The sequence below is a fragment of the Heterocephalus glaber genome, unplaced genomic scaffold, assembly GCF_053883595.1.
Source record: "Heterocephalus glaber isolate CG9 unplaced genomic scaffold, H.glaber_assembly_v1.0 deba00001538, whole genome shotgun sequence".
NCBI classification, from domain to species: Eukaryota; Metazoa; Chordata; class Mammalia; order Rodentia; family Bathyergidae; genus Heterocephalus; species Heterocephalus glaber.
The window spans coordinates 33,790,859-33,795,121 of NW_028258333.1; the positions used below are offsets into that span (position 1 = coordinate 33,790,859).

The following is a 4,263-nucleotide window of genomic DNA, read 5'->3' on the forward strand; positions in this document are numbered from 1 at the left end:
TTGATGCATGATTTTAAACACTAACAAAAATAAAATGCAATATTGAACTGTATAATAGAAAACAAAACCATAAAAAGCATATTATGTATGCAATACATATAGAATAGGTAATATTCATCCTTTGTAGTGAGCTCTCTGAAAGAACAAGATTTGGTACAAACACCAATAGTCATTAAGATACATCAGAGATAGCGATGTCTTTTCTTTTTAGAAGAAGTAAACATGACACTATGGAGACTACAATGGAAAGAAAATATAGTCCGGAATCAAAAACATCAGAATGAAACAAAGTTCCCAATTAACCAGTGTAATGATGTTGGATGGCACATTGTATCACATTGCTTAGCTCCTGTGTGACATATGACAAGCACTCAAATACTTGCTTAATGAATTTTTTAATGACATTGGAGCTAGCATGTCTGTTTGGCATGTATGAAATTCTTCCTCGGACTTCCTGCCCCTTACAGGGAAGGAGGGCACCTGAGTCTGCCTTAGTACCTCCACCAGCCTCAGCTAGGCCTCTGCCCTCCATTCTGCTGCTCCCAGAGGGAGGGCTGATTCCACATCAATCAAGCCTGGGCTCAGGAAGGGGAATTTGGTGTTCCTCAAGATGGCCTGATATGAAGAGGTCCCACCTCCGGCCTCCTCAAGGTGCGCTGAAGCTGCCTTGTCCTTCTGGTGCAGGAGCTGGTTGAAGTATCAGGAATGGAAGCAAATGTGACTATTCCAATCTGGCAAAACAAGCCACATGGAGCTGCTCAAAGTATAGTGAGAAGAATTGGGACCAATCTACCCCTGAAGCCATGTCCCCGGGCATCCTTTGAGACCCTGCCCAACATTTCTGACCTGTGTTTGAGAGATGTGCCCCCAGTCCCTACTCTGGCTGACATTGCCTGGATTGCTGCAGATGAAGAGGAGACATATGCCTGGGTCAGGAGTGGTACATGCCACCTGAAGCATACCTGGAAGCCCAGCCCTCTGACTGTCATGCAGCGCAATGCCTCAGTGCCCAACCTGCGTGGGTCTGAGGAGAGGCTTCTGGCCCCAAAGAAGCCAGCCTTGCTAGCCTTAAGCCGTACCATTGAGCTGCAGGATGAGCTGAGCCACTTGAGCATCCAGATTGCTAAAATAGTGGCAGCTGATGCAGCTTCGACTTCATTAATGCCAGATTTCTTATCTCCAGGAAGTTCAAATGTCTCTTCTCCCTTACCTTGTTTTGGATCCTCATTCCACTCTGCACCTTCCTTTGTCATTAGTGACATCACCCAGGAGACTGAGGTAGAGGTCCCTGAGCTTCCATCAGTCCCCCTGCTTTGTTCTGCCAGCCATGAATGTTGTAAACCAGAACACAAAGCTACCTGCAGCTCATCAGAAGAGGATGACTGCATCTCTCTGTCCAAGGCCAGCAGCTTTGCAGACATGATGGGCGTTTTGAAAGACTTTCACCGGATAAAACAGAGCCAAGATCTGACTCGGAGTTTAATGAAGGAAGAAGATCCTGCCATGCTTATCTCTGAGGTCCTAAGGAGGAAGTTAGCTCTGGAGGAAGAAGATATCAGTAGAAAAGGAAACTGACAGCACTCCACCTGCAAACTCAGTCTCATTCTCCTGGAATTTCTTCAATAGCTGCCTTCATCAAGGCAGATGTTTCTGCCTCTCGGTTAAGAATCTTCTACAATGGTCTGACTGAAAAGCTAATGCTTGGAAAGAGCTGGATTATTGTTTCCCATACTTCAAACCTTAGCAGAAGCTAAGGTCTGTGGTTTGAGCTGGCTGACATTGCAGGTAATTGTGTTTGGTAACAGGCAATTTGTTACAGGTAATTGTGTAGGGTGGCTTAGTTTATGGGGTAAGATAGATGTTTCTTGTATTCTCTTTCCCCTGTGTGAAAATAGGTCCTAAATGAATGACTGACTTCACTGCATTAGATCCCATAACTTGTCTCATCACTTTGTGCCCAGCTGTCACTCACTCTCAGCCGCTTCCTTGTAACAGAGCAGGGCTTTAGTGAAGGGGCTGTGTATATGTACATGTTCACAAGGCAGGGAAGATCTTATGCTGCTCCATCATAAACCTACACCATTGCCCAGCAGTCACCTTGCCCTGTCTAGTTGTAGAGGTGGGGCCACTGGACCAGCCAATTCTTGGGCTGCTCCTGGGAGACCTGAGTGGTTTTTTTTTGAAGCGTATTTTATAATACTGTACAACCAAATCTACCCTTCAGGGCCCTGTAGCCTCATCAGATCCACTGATTAAAAACTTTTTCTTTCATGGACTTCAGTTTAAGTCCAGTGGAGAGGAACAGGGAGGGGAAAGAACATGCCATCCTTCTTCCAGGCCCTGGACTGAATTCTGCTTTGGGTTGGGCCAAGGTTTGCACCTACTGCATTGTGCATGATTCACATGTCCTTGGGGCCCTTTCTCTGCAGTATGTATACTGTGTGTGTTTGGTTTGAAATACTACCTGGCATTAAATGAAGAATTTGGGGGAAAAAAAAAGAAATTCTTCCTCACCTTCTTAGAGTATTTAATACTTAGTGCCCATAAGCATATTGTATGTTTCTAATTAGTATTTATTTAATAGACTGTTTTAGGGAATATTTAAATTTTCTTGAAGATGCCCTCTTTACATCCAAACTGGAAATAATGTTCCTAGTGATTAGGGGCTTAGTATGTTTTAAGTTTTTCATCACTTGTTTAGACTGAATTTGGTGATATGTTTCAATTCATATTCAATAAATGCTACCTTGCCATATACTCTGTTACCTCACAGAATCGTTACTCTTGTTAATGTTAATTTCTAGGCTAATTTTAATCCTATGACAAGTATATTTTTAAGCTTGGATTTTTAGATAAGCTTGAAGTACAAGGAAGTGCTCACTTTAGACTCTCAATTGCAGTGTATGGAGCATATTCTAATTAGTGAAAGTTATGCAATGGATAACTGCTATGCATTCTAAATTATATCTATCCATTTCAACTTTGTCATCAAATATTGGATATGGCCTATAGTTAACGTCACTGTAAATTTGCATGTCGACTGGAGGAAAAGACACCTTCTCTTTCTCTTCACTGATTAACGTTTTTGAGCTCTGTAATTTTCTTGCTGCTCACAGAAATAAAGCAAGCCAAGCTCATACAGAAAGCCTATTCTCCAAGATATAAATATTTGCTATTCAGAAAACCTCAATGAGGGTTTAGTTATTTTAAACTAAAGAAAGGAAATTACTAGTAATGATTGGTTTCAGCTAACGAAATGCTTTTATGCAAATAAGTGAACCCTAAATATGACCTGGAAACAAAAGACTGCTTAACAGTTACTATTAAGCAATACATTAGTAGATCAATTAAACAGAACTTCTTTCTAATGAGTATGTGGTACAAAGGTTACCATAGAAACCTGGAAAGGAAAAGCCCTTGAATGCTAATTTATCATAAGACTGTAAAATACTAAAGTTGTTAGTAGCAAATAGTAGTGAAATTGAAATAGGTTGCTTCTGAGGATGCAACTTATTCTAAGACAGCTTTGCAAAGATAATCTATCATGCTCTCTCTCTTCACTCTTCTAGTATTTGGATAAGACATTTAGACATATATTTGGCTGAGTAACTCTTCCAATACAAATCTATGTCTGAAGATAACTGTTACAGTTCATTTGTGTATGCCTAAACTTGAATATCATAGTGACTCCTTCAGGCACACCTTTTGTGTACCATCACCAGAAACTTGGGCTTTGTCATGTGTTGTAGTTGTACCTGCGAGGGCATAAATAGAATTGGATAGAGAGAAGTAAAATTTTAAAATAAACCCACTAACACCCTTGGTCAATGGCATTAGATCTGGAAATAAAATGACCCTTTAGAGTTATAGTAAATTAGATAAGAAAAAATTTTATTCAACCCATCAGTGAGGTATTTAAACCCCTTGAATGCAGGTTGTCCCAGATGGAGTCTCATCTTATTCAAAGTATTTATTTGATGCTGAGACCAAAACTTCTTCTTATGCCCATAGCACATTAAAGGGGAATTGGCTAAAAAATCTTCCAGTGCATCACAATGTGCTTAAATTAAATCAAAGATTAAATACAAATTTAATCCATAAACCTTTTCCTTATGTAAATAATGAGAATTATCTCAACAGCACAGCATATGATATTTTTGTGAAATGTGATTTTTGTTCACTAAGATAGAAAAATATTTAAAATATCAGTTTGAGTTGAAAAAATGGATAAATTGATATGAAGTTCAAATTCTGCATTAGCAA

The 4,263-nt window shown here is 39.9% G+C and overlaps 1 pseudogene; it reads left to right on the forward strand.

Annotated features, from left to right (window-relative positions):
• Nucleotides 1–586: 586 nt before the first annotated feature.
• On the forward strand, nucleotides 587–1,581 carry LOC101704091 (mitochondrial fission regulator 1-like pseudogene; annotated as a pseudogene).
• The last annotated feature ends 2,682 nt before the right edge of the window (nucleotides 1,582–4,263 follow it).